General features: G+C 36.9%; 1 non-coding gene across 1 annotated transcript; it reads left to right on the top strand.

Moving 5' to 3' along the window:
* Positions 1–1,418: 1,418 nt before the first annotated feature.
* Positions 1,419–1,526, top strand: LOC127742316 (small nucleolar RNA R71). Its single transcript, XR_008003504.1, has one exon. It is a non-coding gene; the product is annotated as a small nucleolar RNA R71 (small nucleolar RNA).
* The last annotated feature ends 19,131 nt before the right edge of the window (positions 1,527–20,657 follow it).

Raw genomic sequence — 20,657 nt, 5'->3', positions numbered from 1 at the left:
TCAACCACCCCTATTGCTTGTTTTTGAGTTTTGTCAGCCAATCTGATAATTACATCAATAGGAGTTAGTTCATTGATTTGAAGCTTCTTCATGAGGGAGAGAGGCATTAGGTTGATGCTTGCTCCCAAGTCACAAAGCCCTTTGTCAATCATTGTTTCTCCTATGGCACAAGGGATGTGGAAACTCCCTGGATCCTCCTTCTTTGTGGGTGGCCCTGGTTGAATGAGAGCACTACAATCTCTGTTCATCTTGATTATTTGTCCCCCCTTCAATGGACTTTTTCTGGCTAGTAGCTCCTTTATATACTTGATGTAGAAAGGCATATGTTGGAGGGCTTTAATGAATGGTATATTTACATCTAGAGATGCAAACATATCAAGAAACCTTGAGTACATTCTCCCTGCTACACCACCTTTAAGCATGTGGGGAAAAGGTGCATATGGGTTCACTACCTCCTTTTTCTTTAGCTCTTCCTTGGGTGTAAGCTGAGTTGCATAGCTTCCTTCCTCCTGGCTTTCCTTTTGGTTATTTTGAAGGTGTTCTACTCCATTTATACTCCCCTCATCACTTGTGGTTATCATTTTGCATTCTTCCCATCTCACGTTCTTTGTTTCTCCTCTTGGATTCTTCTCTGTATCACTAGAGAATCCATCAGTGGGTTTGGGAATTTGTTGAGATAGGTACCCTACTTGGGATTCCAATCTCTTGATGTTTTCTCCTTGGTTCTTGATATTAGCTCGCACTTCTTCCTTAAACACTTTGTTGTCTTGGACTTCTTTGCATATGTTTTCAAGTAGAGCCTCAATCTTTGAAAGCCTATCATCTGTCAATGATGGTAGGTTGAGATTAGGTGGTTGAGAAGATTGGTTAGATGGACGTTGGTAATATCTCTATGAGGTGTTTTGATGAGTAGCATTGTTGTTGGAGTTGAAGTTGTGGCGTCTCTGATCTTGCCCTTGGTCTTATTGATTTTCCCATCCAAAGTTGGGGTGATTTCTCCATCCAGAGTTGTAAGTTTTGGAGTATGGATCATGGACTTGTCTAGGTGAGTTTCCCACATAGTTGGCTTGTTCTCAGTCACCTTCTTCTCCTATGTTTACTCCTTCTTGAGTTGGTGATGAGGTGATGGCTACTGCAACTTGGTTCTCTTCCACCTTCTTGGTAAGATCTGCTAGCTGCTTGGTGATCATCTTGTTTTGGGCAAACAGTGCATCCATGTGGTTCTGCTCCATTACTCCTCTAGTGTTACTTCTTTCGGAGGCATAGAAGTAGTCATTCTCAGCAACTGTTTCAATGACATCTATGGCTTCTTCAATGGTTTTCGTCTTGTTTAAAGAGCCTCCTGATGAATGATCCATAGCCTTCTTTGACTCATAGGAGAGACCTTCATAGAAGATGTGAAGTTGAACCCACTCATTAAACATCTCTGGTTGGCATCTCCTTGTCAAGTCTTTGAATCTCTCCCATGCTTCATAAAGTGTCTCACCATCTTGTTGTATAAAAGTCTGCACCTCAGTTCTTAGCCTATTGATCCTTTGAGGAGGATAAAATCTTGCTAAAAACTTGTTCACCACTTCTTCCCAATTAGTTAAGCTTTCCTTTGGGAAGGATTCAAGCCATTTGGATGCCTTGTCCCTTAGTGAAAAAGGGAACAAGAGCAGCCTATAGACATCCAGGTGGACTAAATTGGACTTCACTGTGTCACAAATCCCCAAGAAGGTGGTCAAGTGTTGATTAGGATATTCTTGAGCACCTCCTCTAAATGAACAATTATTCTGCACCAGGGTGATGAGCTGAGATTTTAGCTCGAAATTGTTGGCATGTATGGTGGGCTTCTGAATGCTGCTTCCACAGTTTCCTGAATTAGGGTTGATATAGGATCCTAAGACCCTCCTTTCTTGCCCAGCCCGGTTTACATCGCCTTCTCTGGCATGATTATGAGCTTCTTCTTCATGATTATTCTCCAAATTCTCTTCCATGTTGGGTTTGAAATACTCTTCCTCTTCCTCAGCACCAACAATCCTCTTTCCTCTTGCCTCCCTTCTTAGTCTCCAAAGGGTTCTTTCAGGTTCTGAATCAAAGGATGTTGAGACTCCTTCTCTTCTCCCTGTCATACAACAAACAGATTGCACAACAGGAGGTATAGTGAAGATTATTCTTGTTAGAATGATTGTTAGTGTGAGTGATACAATTTATCAAACAGTTAGTGGGTTAGTGAGCTGAATTATGATCAACTAAGAAAAAGAGAATAGAAAATAGAGAGGGTATAGGGGGTGAAGAAGAAATTAAAAACGAACTCAGGTAAATTGACTGAATAATACAAAACGAATAACAAAACATATATAAAAAATGCTCAATCTAGTGATCTTCTAACTTAATCATTGTTGATTCAAAATCAATCCCCGGCAACGGCGCGATAAACTTGATGCATGAAAACTTGTCTCTCAACAAATTTCCCTTCGGCAAGTATACCGAATTGTCGTCAAGTAAAACTCACAATAGAGTGAGGTCAAATCCCACAGGGATTGATTGGTCAAGCAACTTTAATTAGAAGAATATGCTAGTTAAGCTAAACAGAATTGAGATTGAGATGCAGGAATTTAAATGACTAGGAAGTAAATAACAGAAATTAAAGTGCAGAATCTTAAATGGGGAGTTGGGATAATGAGTAGGAATTTAAATGGCAGAAAGTAAATAGAATGGGTAAGATCAGAAATGGGGAGATCATTGGGTTTAGGAGATGTTGCATTCTCCGGATCAAGTTCATTCTCATCTCTTCCTCAATCAATGCATTCATTAATCTCCTTGGCAATCTTAAGTGATTGGATCCCAATTCTTTGGCAATCCAATCTCTCTAAGCTTGAACAATTGCCCAATTCCTTGATTTAATTGCTCATGGGAAGAGATGAAAGTGTGGTCACTGATTATACCACATGTGTTTCCAAATCAAAGTGTTGGGAGGATTAAATGTCACAATATCCATCCAAACCCCAATTTGGTCCAACATGAGAAAGTATTTCTATCATGATTTCCTCATTCCTCTTCCAAGGTTCAGAGAAAATCCAATTATGGAGAGTTTCTTTTCTAAGACAACTAACCAATTGAATTAAGATCGAAAGCTTTCTAGTAAGATCAAGAGAAAAGAAAGAAGAAGAAGAATGAAAACTATAATTGATCCATCAAATTACAACAGAGCTCCCTAACCCAATGAAAGGGGTTTAGTTGTTCATAGCTCTAGGAATCAAAAATGGCAGAAAAGAAGAATCCTTGCTAGAAGTACAGAAAAGTAAATATGCAGAGAGTAGTTCCCAAAAGTGCTAAGCCTCTCTCTAGTTCAAAATTACTCCTATTTATACTACTCCTCATGATCTTCTAGTGAGTTCTTCAAGTCTTGGATGTGGGCTCTGGACCTTGAGTTGAAGCAATTCTCATCTTTAGTGGGCCCAGCTTGCAGAGAAATAAGAATTAGGCTTGGGCATTTAGTGGGAATAACGTTGGGTAATATTTTGAGTGCGAGAACGTTAGTGGCATTCACTTTTTCCACTAACGTTCCACCCTTATATACCCACGTTAATTCCAACGTTAGAAATCTTAACGTGACTTCTAACGTTTCTTACTCAATCCTTGGCCAACGTTAATGGGACTCACTTTTCCCATTAACGTTGGCTTGAGACCCTTTTCACAAACGTTAATGGGAATCACTTTTTCCATTAACGTTGCTTGCCTCTTGCCCCTATGTTAGATTTCACGTTAGCTTGGCTAACGTAGCTCTTAACGTGGGTCTCTATCACCTTTGAGAGCATTAGTGACACTCACCTTTGTCACTAATGCTCCAATTACCTTAAGTCCCTACGTTAGAACCCACGTTAACTAAGTTAACGTGGCTCTTAACGTAGTAATGAAGCCATCTCCCAACGTTAGTGACAAAAGTGAGTGTCACTAACGTTGGTTCTTTGAATTCAACTCCACGTTAACACTCACGTTAACAATCTTAATGTGAGAGTTAACGTAGGCAATGCTAATGATCCAACATTAGTGAAAAAAATGAGTGTCACTAACATTGGTGTTGTTGATCCTCTTCCACGTTAGAGTTCACGTTAACTAAGTTAACATGACTCTTAACGTGGGGCATTGCCTAGTTTCCCAATGTTAGTGGTGTTCACTTTTACCACTAACGTTGAGGAGAAACGTTATTGGAGTTCATGTTTCTCGTTAACGTGGAGTATTATTTTTCTTCTACGTTAAGTACCACATTAACTTAGTTAACGTGGCTCTTAACGTAAGCTATGAATGGCTTCGCAGGTGTTATTGGTGATCACTTTTCTCATTAACGTTGCAAGTTCTTTGCCATCCCATGTTAGTAGTCACGTTTACTAAGTTAACGTGAATGCTAACGTGGTTCTTCCATGCTTCATTTGTCCTGAAATCAAGCAATTAAAGTGCATCAAAGCTCTAGCTAAAGTCATGAGATTATGCATCATCAAATTCTCATGCAATTCTGGCAAAAATCTCATGAAATCATGCAAAATTCACAATAGTTGCTTAAATGAAGGTGTAAGTGTATTTTCACCGAAAACTTGCCTTATTCACTAGGAAAATGCATGAAACTACCCTAAAACAGTAAAGAAAAGGTCAGTGAAACTGGCCTAGATGCCCTGGCATCAAGTTCCCTATTGAGGACTAAAGGAATCTGAGGCTCATATAGAGACCATAGAGATTCCATTAAACTTCCTTCTGCCATTCATGAGCTCTAAGAACTATTCTTCCTCTGAAGAGGTTGAAGATGTAACTGAAGAGCAAGTTGCTTAATATCTAGGAGCCATCATAAAGCTGAATGCCAAGTTGTTTGGTAATGAGACTTGGGAAGATGAACCTCCCTTGCTCATTAGTGAACTAAATACATGGGTTCAGCAAACTTTATCTCAAAAGAAACAAGATGCTGGTAAATTCTTAATACCCTGTACCATAGGCACCATGACCTTTGAGAAGGCTCTGTGTGACCTGGGGTCAGGTATAAATCTTATGCTACTCTCTGTAATGGAGAAACTGGGGATCTTTGAGGTACAAGCTGCAAGAATCTCATTAGAGATGGCAGATAAGTCAATAAAACAAACTTATGGATTGGTAGAGGATGTGTTAGTGAAGGTTAAAGGCCTTTACATCCCTGCTGATTTCATAATCCTAGACACTAGGAAGGATGAAGATGAATGCATCATCCTTGTAAGACCCTTCTTAGCCACAGCAGGAGCTATGATTGATGTTGACAGAGGAGAGCTAGTCCTTCAATTGAATGGGGACTACCTTGTGTTTAAAGCTCAAGGATCTTCCTCTGCAACCATGGAGAGGAAGCATGAAAAGCTTCTCTCAATACAGAGTCAAACAAAGCCCCCACAATCAAACTCGAAGTTTGGTGTTGGGAGGCCACAACCAAACTCTAAGTTTGGTGTTGAGAAACCCCCACATTCAAACTCTAAGTTTGGTGTTGGGAGGCCCTCATCATGCTCTGAACATTTGTGAAGCTCCATGAGAGCTCACTGTCAAGCTATTGACATTAAAGAAGCGCTTATTGGGAGGCAACCCAATTTTTATTTATCTATATTTCTATTGTTCTTTTATATTTTATTAGGTTTATGATCATGTGGAGTCACAAAACAATTGCAAAAATTAAAAATAGAATCAAAAATAGCAGAAGAAAAAGCACACCCTGGAAGAAGAGCTGTCTGGCGTTTAAACGCTAGAAACAAGCATCTGTCTGGCGTTTAACGCTAGAAACAAGCATCTATCTGGCATTTAACGCCAGAAACAAGCATCAGGCTGGCGTTAAACGCCAGAAGCAGACTACATTTGGGCGTTTAACGCCAGAAACAAGCTACAATCTGGCGTTAAATGCCAAGATTGCATACAGAGAGCGTTTTACACACCTAAAAAGGTGCAGGGATGAAAAACCCTTTACACCTCAAGATCTGTAGACCCCACAGGATCACCTCAGGATCTGTGGACCCCACAGGATCCCCACCTACCCCACTTTTCTCTTATTCACACAATCCAATAACATTATGCCCTTCACCAATCACCTCAATCTCTCTTCCCCATTACCCCTTCACCAATCACATCCATCTACTCTTCCCCATAAACCCCACCTACCTTCAAATTCAAAATCTCTTTCCCACCCAAACCCACCCTAAATGACCAAACCCAAACCCCTCTCCCTCCACTATATAAACCCCTCCATCCTTCTTCATTTTCACACAATACAACCCTCTCTTCTCCCCCTTGGCCAAAACCCAAACCTCTCTCCCTCTCCTCTATATCTTCTTCTTCTTCTTCTATTCTTTTTTCTTTTGCTCCAGGGTGAACAACATTCTAAGTTTGATGTGGTAAAAGCACAGCTTTTTTGTTTTTTCATAACCATTGATGGCACCTAAGGCCAGAGAAACCTCAAGAGAGAGGAAAGGGAAGGCAATTGCTTCCACCTTTGAGTCATGGGAGATGGAGAGATTCATCTCAAAAGCCCATCAAGACCACTTCTCTGAAGTTGTGGCCAAGAAAAAGGTGATCCTTGAGGTCCCTTTTAAGCTCAAAAAGGGCGAATATCCGGAGATCTGACAAGAGATTAGAAGAAAAGGATGGAAAGTTCTCTCCATTCCTATTCAACAAGTCTGAATCTTAACGGTTCAAGAGTTCTATGCAAATGCATGGATCACTAGGAACCATGATCAAAGCATGAACCCAAACCCAAAGAATTGGCTTACAATGGTTCGGAGAAAATGCTTAGATTTCAGTCCAGAGAACGTAAGGTTGGCGTTCAAGTTGCCTATAATGCAATAAGACGCACGCCCCTACACTAGAAGGGTCAACTTTGATCAAAGGTTGGACCAAGTCCTCAAGGATATATGTGTGGAAGGAGCTCAATGAAAAAGAGACTCTCAAAAGGCAAGCTGGTTCAATTGAGAAGACTGGACCTTAAGCTTGTAGCTAGAGGATGGTTGGAGTTCATCCAACACTCCATCATCCCCACTAGCAACCGATCCGAAGTAACTGTGGATCGGGCCATCATGATCCATAACATCATGATTGGAGAGGAAGTAGATGTTCATGAAGTCATCTCTCTAGAAGTCTACAAAGTAGCCGAAAAGCCCTCCACCTTGGCAAGGCTAGCTTTTCCTCATCTCATTTGCCATCTATGCAACTTAGCTGGAGTTGTCATAGAAGGAGACATCCTCATTGAAGAGGACAAGCCTATCACTAAGAAGAGGATGGAGCAAACAAGAGAGCCCATTCATGGATCTCAAGAAACGCATGAGGAAGCTCATCATCAAGAAATCCCTGAGATGCCTCAAGGGATGCATTTTCCTCCAAACAACTATTGGGAACAACTCAACACTTCTCTAGAAGGATTGAGTCATGACATGAACCAATTAAGGGTGGAGCACCAAGAGCACTCCATCATTCTCCATGAGATTAGAGAAGATCAAAGAGCTATGAGGGAGGAGCAACAATGGCAAGGAAGAGACATAGAGGAGCTTAGGCGTTCCATTGGTTCTTCAAGAGGAAGACCCCACCCATACTAAGGTGGACTCATTCCTTAACTTCCTTGTTCTTATCTTTCTGTTTTTGGTTTTCGAACTTCATGTTTGTCTATGTTTGTGTCTCCATTACATGATCATTAGTGTCTAGTGTCTATGTCTTAAAGATATGAATAATTCCATGAATCCCTCACCTTTCTTAAATAAAAAATGTTTTTAATACAAAAGAACAAGAAGTACATGAGTTTTGAATTCATCCTTGAAATTAGTTTAATTATATTAATGTGGTGACAATACTTTTTGTTTTCTAAATGAATGCTTGAACAGTGCATATTTTTTATCTTATTGTTTATGAATGTTAAAATTGTTGGCTCTTGAAAGAATGATGAAAAAGAGAAATATTATTGATGATCTGAAAAATTATAAAATTGATTCTTGAAGCAAGAAAAAGCAATGAATAACAAAGCTTGCAAAAACAAGAGAAAGAAAGAGAAAAAGAAAGCAGAAAAAGCCAATGGCCCTTAAAACCAAAAGGCAAGGATAAAAAGGATCCAAGGCTTTGAGCATCAATGGATAGGAGGCCCTAAAGGAATAAAATCCTGGCCTAAGCGGCAGAATCAAGCTGTCCCTAACCATGTGCTTGTGGCATGCAGGTCCAAGTGAAAAGCTTGAGACTGAGTGGTTAAAGTCATGATCCAGAGCAAAAAGAGTGTGCTTAAGAACCCTGGACACCTCTAACTGGGGACTTTAGCAAAGCTGACTCACAATCTGAAAAGCTACACCCAGTCATGTGTCTGTGACATTTATGTATCCGGTGGTAATACTGAAAAAAAGTGAGATGCCAAAACTGTTCAGAAGCAAAAAGCTACAAGTCCCGCTCATCTAATTAGAACTAATATTCATTGATATTTTGGGATTTATAGTATATTCTCTTCTTTTTATCCTATTTGATTTTCACTTGCTTGGGGACAAGTAACAATTTAAGTTTGGTGTTGTGATGAGCGGATAATTTATACGCTTTTTGGCATTATTTTTAGGTAGTTTTTAGTAGGATCTAGCTACTTTTAGGGATGTTTTTATTAGTTTTTATGAAAAATTCACATTTCTGGACTTCACTATGAGTTTATGTGTTTTTCTGTGATTTCAGGTATTTTTTGGTTGAAATTGAAGGACCTGAGCAAAAATCTGATAGAAGGCTAAAAAAGGACTACAGATGCTGTTGGATTCTGACCTCCCTGCACTCGAAGAGGATTTTCTGGAGCTACAAAACTTTAAATGGCGCTCTCTCAATTGCGTTGGAATGTAGACATCCAGGGCTTTCCAGCAATATATAATAGTCCATACTTTATTCGAGTTTAGATGACACACACTGGCATTCAACGCCAGCTCCATGCTGCATTCTGGAATAAAACACCAGAAACACGTCCCAAACCAGAGTTAAACGCCAAAAACACGTTACAACTTGGCGTTTAACCCCAAGAGAAGCCTATGCACGTGTAAAGCTCAAGCTCAGCCCAAGAACACACCAAAGTGGGCCCCGAAAGTGGATTTCTGCATCATTTACTTATCTTTGTAAACCTAGTAACTAGTTTAGTATAAGTAGAACTTTTTATTATTGTATTAGACATCTTGGTCATCCTGGTTCCCTCTCTGGGGCCGGAACCAATAAACACCTTTATCACTTATGTATTTTCAACGGTGGAGTTTCTACACACCATAGATTAAGGTGTGGAGCTCTGCTGTACCTCGAGTATTAATGCAAAGTACTATTGTTTTCCTATTCAATTCACGCTTATTCTTATTCTAAGATATCCATTCGCACCCAAGAACCTGATAAATGTGATGATTATATGACGCTCATCACCATTCTTACTTATGAACATGTTCCTGACAACCACTTTCGTTCTACATGCAAATAAGCTTGAATGAATATCTCTTGGATTCCTTGATCAGAATCTTCGTGGTATAAGCTAGAATCCATTGGCAGCATTCTTGAGAATCCAGAAAGTCTAAACCTTGTCTGTGGTATTCCAAGTAGGATTCAGGGATTGAATGACTGTGACGAGCTTCAAACTCGCGACTATAGGGCGTGGTGACAGATGCAAAAGGATAGTAAATCCTATTCCTACATGATCGAGAACCGACAGATGATTAGCCATGCGGTGACAGCACACCTGGACCATTTTCACTGAGAGAACGGACGGTAGCCATTGACAACGGTGATCCCCCAACATACAGCTTGCCATGGAAAGGAGTAAGAATGATTGGATGAAAGCAGTAGGAAAGCAAAGATTCAAAAGGAACACAGTATCTTCATGCGCTTATCTGAAATCTCCACCAATGAATTACATAAGTATCTCTATCTTTATTTTATGCTTTACTTATCTCTATATTCGAAAACCATTATAACCATTAGAATCCGCCTGACTGAGATTTACAAGATGACCATAGCTTGCTTCATACCAACAATCTCCGTGGGATCGACCCTTACTCACGTAAGGTTTATTACTTGGACGACCCAGTGTACTTGCTGGTTAGTTGTGCGAAATTGTGAAGAATGTGTGTGAACCATGGTATTGTGCACCAAGTTTTTGGAGCCGTTGCCAGGAATTGTTCGAGTTGTGAAAAGTATGAGTCACAATTTTGCCTATCACCTCTCGCAAGATTAACTATTTATCTTTAAGCAACACATCAAATATTTGATCCAATTTCAAAATATCAAAACTATACTTTTTTCCACTCTTATGTTTCGAATCACTAGATTTATCAACATTCGAGATTTTCTTAAGTAAAGAACAAATATAAGGTGGCCCTTTCTTTAATTAAGCCAAATCGACTTCTATTTCAAAATCAGATTCCTCACTCGAGGACCCCATTGCAACATATCGCACTATCTCCTTTCGAGAAAATGATTTACTTTTCAAATTTCTCTCAATTTTATACTTCTTTTTTTCTTTCAGAGAATTTCTACCTGGCGCACCCTTTCAGCCAAATGGGCCAAATCAGATATATGAACGTTAAGCAATTTTCGACGTATATAAAACCCTAACCCCATAGTTGCGATCTTTACTACTTCACTCTCTGGAAGAGATATATAACATCGACTCTAAGCATTTTTGAAACGAATCATATAATCATCAATTGTTTCTCCATCATCACATTTTAAAGCCACCAGGTCAGTAATTGTTACGTTCAATTCTCCTCAATAAAATTGAGAGTAGAAAGCACTCTCCAACTGTGTCCAAGTCACCATCGAATTGGGCCTGAGATTTGAAAACCAAGTAAATGCATTCTTCATTAGCGAAGAAGGAAAGAACTTCATTTTCATATTCTCATCATTGGCTAAATTGCCTATCTCGACCAAATATCGAGCAATATGCTCAATAGTCAATTCACCAACTTCTCCAGCAAATTTTGTAATTATTTTAGGATTTTTTATCCCTCAAGGCACTTCTGCCATTTTAACAACTACAGAAAAAGCAGAAACAAAATAGGGTTGATTCATAAAACTCACATTAAATCCGACCCTATTAAACACATCCTTCACAATTCTCATCATCTGATAATGTTCACCACTTTGATTGGCTCGCAATCAAGCTAACACATCATCGGCATTTTGGCCACGAAAAACTATTCAAGGATTTTCCCTGCCCAAAAGTTCATCATCATTTTCATTTTTAAGCAAGTTTTCAAAACCCTCATAGTTTTCTTCCATATTTTACCTACCACCCTTATCATAATTGACAACTCGAGCAATTCGCTCTACTTGCCTAGCGAGACGTTCAAATCTCGTCTCATGATCCGCCATTATAGGATTTAAAATCGTAGTCATCTGTTGAGTTAATAAATTAACTAAATCATGATGACTTTCATTAACATGTTGTCGAAAAGCCGCTATCGAATTAGAAGCATTCGATGTAGAACCCATCTGATAATCTCGTGAGAACTCAGAATACACTGGAGGCCCTGGGTTAACACCAAAACTTGATGAATTTCCAAATCTTGGGGGAACATAACCAGTTACGGTGTAACCTAGAGGAAGACCATGTGGAGGCCAACCAACAATTACTAACAGTTGCATTACAACAATTCGTGGATGTTGATTTTGTCCACTATTCTCCCTTAGAGGATTAGTAACCGTTATATTCTCCTCCACTGTACCACTTTTGGCACGTGTGACTACCTCCACCAGTGCTTGAACGCTTACGGCAACATTGTTAGTTGCAAATGATTCAACATTAGCATTAGAGACTTCCTCTACCAATTTGTTTTATCGATTTTTAGCAAATCGAAAGTGGTTCGATATCTAATGGTCCATGAGCACAACCTACTCCTCTGTGAGTACAAGTTTTCTAAAGTGCATCAAAGGATCTTTTGAAAGATAAACAAAGTAATTCGAAAATAAATTGACTGAAATTGAAATAAATTGCATTGAATTTAAATGAAACAGTAAAATGCCTTTAATTAGATCAAAGGACTTTTGAAGTTGAAAGTAAAGTACTAAAACGTAGAATCAAACAAAAAAGATAAATGTTGCCTAAAAGATAAACTTGCAAGGAAAATAAAATTACAAAAAATATAATGGAAATTAAAAACGTAGAAGGAACCCTACAGAAAAATAACTCGAGCACAAACTTAGAAAGTCGTTGGGATATGAGTGTGCTTGAGTGTTTTTCTGAAGTAAAGTTCCAACCATTTCTTCATCGATCTTTCATCTTTTTATTGAAGTCCTTGACCAATCAAATTTAAGAATAACTTCCGTACGTGCTAACTTTCAAGCAACCGTTCCGTTCTTTTTGTACAACATAGGTAACCACCAAAAATTAATTTCAAATAACATTTATTCTTCGACTAAGTACACTGATTAGCTTCTGTTTTCCAATATCTGAAAATCAGTTCTCGATGCAAATTTCATCTCTCGAGATAAAAATTTCTCGTATTTTGACCATGGTATTTTTCGAAATCAAATATTTCGATCAATAGCAAAATTTTCACTACAGAAATTAGATCTATCCATCCTTAGTTCAATTTTGCCAATATAATTTACAAGCACAAATATATCAAAATCGTGATTTATGATTGCTCTTAAATTATGAAACGGAACCAATATTTGATTTGTAATTCTAGTTGGAATAAATCGTGTATAAGATCTTTTGTTCATTAGCACTTAAATTGTGGAACAAAACCACAATTTGCTATTTGCTTGGTTCACTATAGTAATAAATCGTTTTTCATAAGCACATATACTGCTCATTCACTTTTGTAGTTCTAAATCACGATTTATACAACTATACAGACGCAAATATAACTAAAACCGGTTTTGGAAAAATCATGTAGTTTTATTGTTTTAGGAATTTATTGAGGAAAAAGTTAAGATGAAATTGAAGGGTGTACTATATGTATATGATATGACTATATGAGTGAGGAGCGAGTGTCCTCATATCACTCTGTCTCTCTGTAGCATGTGAAGATTCCCATCCTTAAATTAATTGGTCCCATGGCTCTGCATGTTTTCACGTGTCCTGCCATTCGGATGCTGTTAATTGCACCATCATTACCATCATCTACTGCATAGGATTCGAATGCCCCACTCACAACCCTAAATTATTTTCTTTCTTTTTCCTTTTTTTTATTTCGCAATTTTTTATTTTAATATTTTGTTTTTCTAGTATCATTTCCTACCACGCAGTACTGTTCCCTAACACACTCCGCACACGCGCTTTTTCTTCAACTTCCCCCGGATCAATCACATACCATATGATGATAATATATAAACAAGAAAAAATTAATTATATGATGATAATATATAAACAAGAAAAATTAATTAATTAATATCAGAATTGTATGTTTTCGATTGTTAGTTGCTACGTACTTTTTGTGATTTTTTGTTGTTATTATGAATTAGAATTACTAAGGCAACTCTTTCTGAGTGGAGCGTGGTACTTACCAGTTAGATATCAATTTTTGCTTGAAGTGACAAATTCAATTGACACTTAATTTGATGAGAAATGATTTGCCACATTATTATTTTCTAACCAGCCCTTACTAGAATCGAGTAGATATGGTTGGAGAATAATTAGAATTTATTTAGATGATTAGTATTATTTTTATTTATATTTGTATTTTTGGAAACACATTAAATAATATAATATCTTGTTTTTAATTTAATCTGTTATTTTTAATATGGTATCAAAAGTATAGGTTTATTTTTGTTTCATGAAAATTCATTCATAATTTCTTTATTTTTCTCTTTTGGAAGTGCTCTTTACCCTCATTTTTTGACTTTTTTTCAATACTTTGATTCGTCACTGCTACCACCAACATATTCATCACGTCATTAAGTTTTCAATGCCTCCAGACTCGTCGCCTGCCGCCGCCGGACACACCCTCACGCGCCGCCGGAAGACCGGTGTCCATTTCAGATTCTCCTCTCTCCAGACGCCATCCAGCACCGATGAATCCACGCCTAGAATCAACACCTACGAACCCGCTCTAGCCCGAGTCGGACCCGACCCGGCCCGCTCTCAGACCCGCATGTCACCTCCCTATCTGTGTCAATGCTGACGTGTCTCCCTTCTCCTATCACAAGTTGCCACATGTCACCTTTTCTTGCTGACGGGGCAGACAGTAGGACACTCCCTAAAGTTTTTTAGTGAGCTCTTTTTTATTCTACAACTGTTTACTCGTTTTCGGCCTCGAATTTGCAGTTTTATCTCTTCTCTTTAATCTTTGTCTCTACTATTATGGAAAAATCAGATGTTTTTGCAGTCACAGACATAAATGATGAATTATGTCAAAATTGTAACCGTTCTAGGCACCTCTTCTCAGACTGTCCTTCTGTTGAATGTCGCAAATGCCAACAGAAAGATCACATTGGCTACAATTATCCACAATTGTTCTGCCATTACTGCAAACTCTCGGGACATTTTATTACTGGCTGTTCTACTCACCCACCACATCTTGATCACCTCAAGTATCATTCTCATCTCAACTTCTCTCAGAATGTGTCTGCTTCTACTGTTGCTGCTACTATTGAATCTACCACCTCTGCTCCTCTTAACCCGTCTTCTGTCTCTCTATCTGATATTTCATCTCTTCTTAAGCATCTTCTCTTCCTTTCTGGTAATACACCTACTGCTTTTTTGACTCCTTCAGGTAATTCTAAATGGTATTTTGACTCCGGTTGCTTTAATCACATGTCTTCTTTACGTCATCTTTTCTCGTCTTTGTATACCGCTACAAATGCACCTTCTATCAATACTGCTAATGGTTCATTCTTGCACACGACACACAAGGGTTCTATCTCCCAATCAACTCTTAATCTCCCTGATACTTATTATATTCCAAAATTGAACTTCAATCTTATTTCTGTCGGTCAACTTGTTGATCTTAGTTTTGATGTGAATTTTTTCATTGCTGATTGTCGTGTACAGGATCGTCAGACGGGACAAATCATCGGAACTGCACCTAAGGTCAGAAGGTTATTTAAACTCGAGAATTTTCATATTCTTCCTGTGCCAAATCTCTATGCTGCTTGTTCTCTATCTACCTTCACTTATGGCATCTCTGTCTTACCCACAACTGCTTAGGAAAATTACGTCCTCTTGTGTCTCAGGGTGTTTTGGGCAGGTTAAAAATGAGTCTTTTGATTGTATTTCTTTTCATACTGCCAAACAATCTGTTTTATCTTTTCATAATAATTCATCTCTTACTTACTCTCCTTTTGATCTTATCCACTTTGATGTTTAGAGCTCTGCTCCCACCGCTTCTATGGGAGGAGCTAAATACTTTGTTGTTTTCATTGATGATTATTCACGCTTTACTTGGGTTTATTTGATGACTAATCGCCATGAACTACCTCAAATTTATATTAACTTTGTCACTATGATTAAAACACAGTTTTCCAAGGTCATTAAGGTTTTTCAACATGATAATGCTATGAAATACAATGATTCCAAACTTTTAACCTTTCTTGTAGAACAGGGTACTTTGTCTGAGTTTTTATGCCCTAGTACGTCTCAACAAAATGGACGAGCTGAACGCCAGCACCGTCATATTCTTGACTCTGTTTGTGCAATGCTTCTTTTTTCTTCGTGTACTGAGCGTACTTGGGATGAAGCTATCCTTACTGCTGTTCATATTATCAATAGACTTCCTTCTTCTATCCTTGGTAATATTACTCCCTTTGAGCGTCTTTATCATACCTCTCCAGATTACAGTTCTCTTCGAGTTTTTGGTTATGTCTGTTGTCTTTCTTCAACTTCATGAACATAGTAAACTTGAACCTCGGGCTCGCACGTGTTGTTTCCTTAGTTATGGCACTGAACACAAGGATTATCGTTGTTGGGATCCTCTCTCTAAATGTATTTGTATATCTTGTCACATATTTTTTCGGTTCTCCTCCTTTGAGTCTATTCCTCCTACTCAGTCTCCCTTTTTTACTAACCCCAATGTTGATCTTTTTCCTAGTGATGATTCTACAGGTTCTATCTCGAGTCAACCTTTACAGCCACCTACTCTTTTGCTTTTTCCATTTTTTGATGATTCTAAACCGGACAATGATCCTGCTCTTGTCCCCTGCTTCCACTCATTCTTATAGGGTAAAAAATCTACCTCCTCATCTTCTTGATTATCATTATTTTTCTACTATTCTTCATCAACATGAACCTAAGTCATTCAAAGAATCCTCCACAAATCCAAACAGACAGCAAGCAATGTAGAAAAAAATTTAGGCACTTGAAAAAGCACACAGTTAGAATTTGGTTGATCCTCCTTCTGATCAGAAAGTTGTGGGTAGTAAATCGGTGTACAAGATAAATACTCACTCTGATGGTTCTATTGACCATTATAAGGCACAATTGACTATGAAGAGACTTTTTCTCCTATTGCTTATCTCACATCTGTTCAAGCTCTCCTTGCCATTTTTGCGGTCAAAAAATAGTCTCTCAGTCAGATGGACGTGAAGAATGCATTTCTTGTCCTTCTAGCAAAGTTTGTCTCCTTTGCAAGGCACTTTATGGTCTTAAGCAAGCTCCTCGTGAATGATTTGACAAGTTCAGCACCACTATATGCAATATGGATTTCACTTGTAGCCCTCATGAGAATTCTCTCTTTATTCGTAAAAGTGAACATGGAGTTGTTCTTCTGCTTTTGTATGTTGATGACATGATCATTACTGGAGATGATGTTGATGGTATCTCTGATCTCAAAGTCTCCCTTCACTATACTTTTGAGATGAAAGATCTTGGTTCTCTCAGTTATTTTTCTGGTCTCAAAGTCATATCCACAGATGATGGTATCTATCTCTCTCAAACTAAGTATGCTTTAGATCTTCTTGCTCGCACCGGGATTACAAATAGTCGCACTGAGTTTTCTCCCCTTGAGCCTAATGTTCGATTTACACCTATGAATGGCACCAGTTTGGATAATCCTACTCTTTATCAATAGTTAGTTGGAGGTCCGTCTACTTGGCTGTAACCCGACCAGACATCGCCTATCCAGTTCATGTTCTTAGCCAGTTCTTGTTAGCTCCTCGTACTACTCATTATGTGGCAATTTTTCGCATTCTTCGCTACATCAAAGGCACCCTATTTCATGGCCTTTATTTTTTTTTCCATTCATCTTTATCCCTTCAAGCGTACTCAGATGTTGATTAGGGGGGTGATCCCACTGATTGTTGTTCTGCTACTAGTTATTGTTTGTTTCTTAGCGATGCTCTCATTTCTTGGCGAGCTAAGAAGCAAATGTTCACTGCTTGATCAAGCACAAAAGCTGAATATCGTGCTCTCGCTGACACCATTGCTGTGGTTATCTCGATTCGCTGGCTTCTCGCAGACTTGGGTGCTCCTCAGTCATCCGCAACTGATGTTTTTTTGTGACAATCGCAGTGCTATTCAAATTGCGCATAATGATGTGTTTTATGAACGCACCCAACACATTGATATTGATTGTCACTTTATCTGGCAACATCTCCTTATTGATGCTATTTGCCTCGTCGCTGTTGGAACTTTGGATCAGACTATTGATATCTTCACGAAGACTCATCATTCTACTCATTTTTGGACTCTAGTATCCAAACTCAAGATGGTATCCACTTGAGTTTGAGGAAGGATGTTAGAGAATAATTAGAATTAATTTAGATTAATTAGTATCATTTCTATTTATATAGAATATTTGTATATTAATTATAGAATTGTATGTTTTTATTACTTTGATTCTTCTAGCACTTATATATACCCTTATGTAGTACTTATATATACCCCTATGTATTGTACTTTTAAGGACACACTCAGTAATATACCATCTATTTTTCAGTTTAATCTCTTATTTTTAATAGATATAACTCAAAAGTAAACACTAACACAAAATGTGAAGATTTTAGACATTATTTGGTAAATATTTTAAGGTAAAATGATAAAATCATAAATATATTGACTAGCACAAACTTATTTAAATAAAGATATAGATACAAAACTGAAAAAAAAATTCTATGTTCTAGGATAAAATTTTATTGAATTTTTATACATTTAAAAATTTAAAATAAAGATGAAATATAATTAATGTATGTATTGTAATACATACACTTGATAAATGCAGGTTATTTAGGCTTTATAAAGATTATTTGACAACAATAAGATAAACAAACTCCAATATCATGTCAGGTTGTAACTCAAAAAACTAATTCTTGATGTGAGGGATGTTGAAATTTTGATAATGACTATTTAGACACAATCGCATTTCAAAGTAATGGTCAAATTCAAACATCAATAATAATGGTACGAAAATCTTATTTGCAGGCTAAAAATTGATATTTATTTAGGCACTAATTTCATATATCTTAATGTACGAACACGGAATACAATACAATACGGTAGGGATAGATTTAGAAATATTATTATGGGGTCAATAATATATATAATATTAAAAATTATGCAAAAAATTATATAATGTAATATGTTTACAAAAATATACCAATAGAAAATATATTTTAAAGTGCAAAAAATATGTGTGTACTTTTTATTAACGAAATGGTCTATTCTTCGTATCATAAAATTCATCGATAATAGAATCTGTGTCAAATTTTTTAGCAATTTTCTTTTCGATGTAATTAAAAGACAATTAGCAAGAAATTCATCTTTCATTTTGTTTCTGAGTCATTATTTCTATTATTCATAGCTGAAAAAGATTTTTTAATTGTAGTAGTTGAAACAGAGAGCCGTATGATGCACGGATATTGACATGGACACGGACACGGGATACGACACGACGCGGGACATGCGGATACAAATTTTAAAATTTTATAAGACACGAGAACACGGCATATATATAAAATATAAAGTATTTTTTAGATAAATTACAATGATTTTTTTATATTTTATTGGTATTAAAATATATAATAATTTTTTAATTATTTTTAATATCTTTTTTTAACTATATAAAAATATTTAAAATACTTTTTGTTTTAATAAATAATAATATAAATTATTTTTAAACTCATTTTAAGAATACATGTTAAGAATAAAATTAGACACACTGGACAAATGTCGATAAGTGTCGTATTCGAAATGTGTCCAACACGCAGACAGAACAACTTAATGTAGCATCCTTTTTTTATAGTATATATCTGTATGTAAGAGTTAATTTCTAAATAAATGAAAAGAAATAAAAAAAAATATGTAATGAAATACTGTTAGGAAATTATGTGACCCAATCACAATGTTAGAGACTATTAAAAAGATAATTATTCATGTGTTCTCATATATCAGTATATCAGGTTAATTTTAATTTTTGTTAAATTTAAAGGAAAAAATATATAAGCATAAGACAAATAAAAAAATTATATAAAAAAATTAAAACTTTTTTTTGAGAAAAGATATCAAAAAAACAATTGTTTATACATCTCTTTTTAGCAATTCAAACTAAAAAAAAGTAGTTTCATCAGTTTTTTTTTTTGGGCAATGTAAAGAATTATAACTTTGTAACCATGATAATGTGGTAAAATTAATATAAATTTTTAGGTAAGTGATTGTCTTGCTTCTTTTTTTCCTTTTTAAATGAATTACTGTGTGATTTCATTGCGTTCCAATTCTGATGAATTACTTCTTTGTTCCTTTTTGAAAATAAGATCACAAGTAAGTCATTTAGATGAATTTGAAAAAACACAGACATTAATAGAGTTAAACCAAATTATCTCCAATTAAACTAGATTAATAGGAGTCTATCAAAAATTGGTAATATGGACAGACACGCCATGACGATTTCAGAAATTCTCTATCAAAATAAATCCCTAAGACTTCACTAGGATTTTTTTTAAAATAAATATATTAATTACTGAAATATGCATTTTCCAACATCCTTATCGAAAAACATCACATCACGTATCTTATTTACAATGTAAACGAAATAAGTTAACACGTATCTCCTTTACACTGTAAACGAGATAAGGCTGAGAATAAATGCAGCATATATTTCGTTTACAATGTAAATGAGATACGTATTAATTTATTTCGTTTACACTGTAGACGAGATACGTGGGTAATTATAACGTTTATAGTATAAACGAGATACGTTAAAACAAATTTCCAGTGGCTACAAAAAAATGTGCAATCATTGGTATCCTCTACAAACATTTCACTACTTCTTTGCTATCTATTCCTTCTGAAAATAAGCCAAAATGTCTACTAGTGGTTGTTTCTTGGTTTAAATGTATATCTCAATTGCCGTATGAGAAATAGTGATAATGGGGTAACATTTGAGTGTGAGAATCTCATTTTGTTGCGTATCTGACAAGTAAGCTCGTTAGTTGAATTGAATAGTCTGTTATTGGTTAGCATCGGTGGGGGTGGGAGAAAAAAAATTGGAAGGGTGGGGTATCAGTTGCTAGCATCGATGAAAAATGAAGTCTTTTAGTTCCGTCTATTTTGGCTCTATGGAGATGAGCATGTGCGGCTAATGTTTGACATCCATGGGAGAATCATGGCAGAGCAATTAATGGAGTTTTTTGCAGAGGTTGCAACGTCGGTAGCGGTGGATCTGGATCGTCAGACTTTGTCCAGGATGACCCACTTCTTGCACCACCGATTCATGTCGCGAGTTCAGTGGAAGACATGGAGGTCGACGGTGAGGAGCCAG

This window comes from Arachis duranensis, chromosome 9 (assembly GCF_000817695.3).
Source record: "Arachis duranensis cultivar V14167 chromosome 9, aradu.V14167.gnm2.J7QH, whole genome shotgun sequence".
NCBI classification, from domain to species: Eukaryota; Viridiplantae; Streptophyta; class Magnoliopsida; order Fabales; family Fabaceae; genus Arachis; species Arachis duranensis.
Note: the sequence above shows the minus strand (reverse complement) of the source record. Positions and strands in the feature narration are given on the sequence as shown.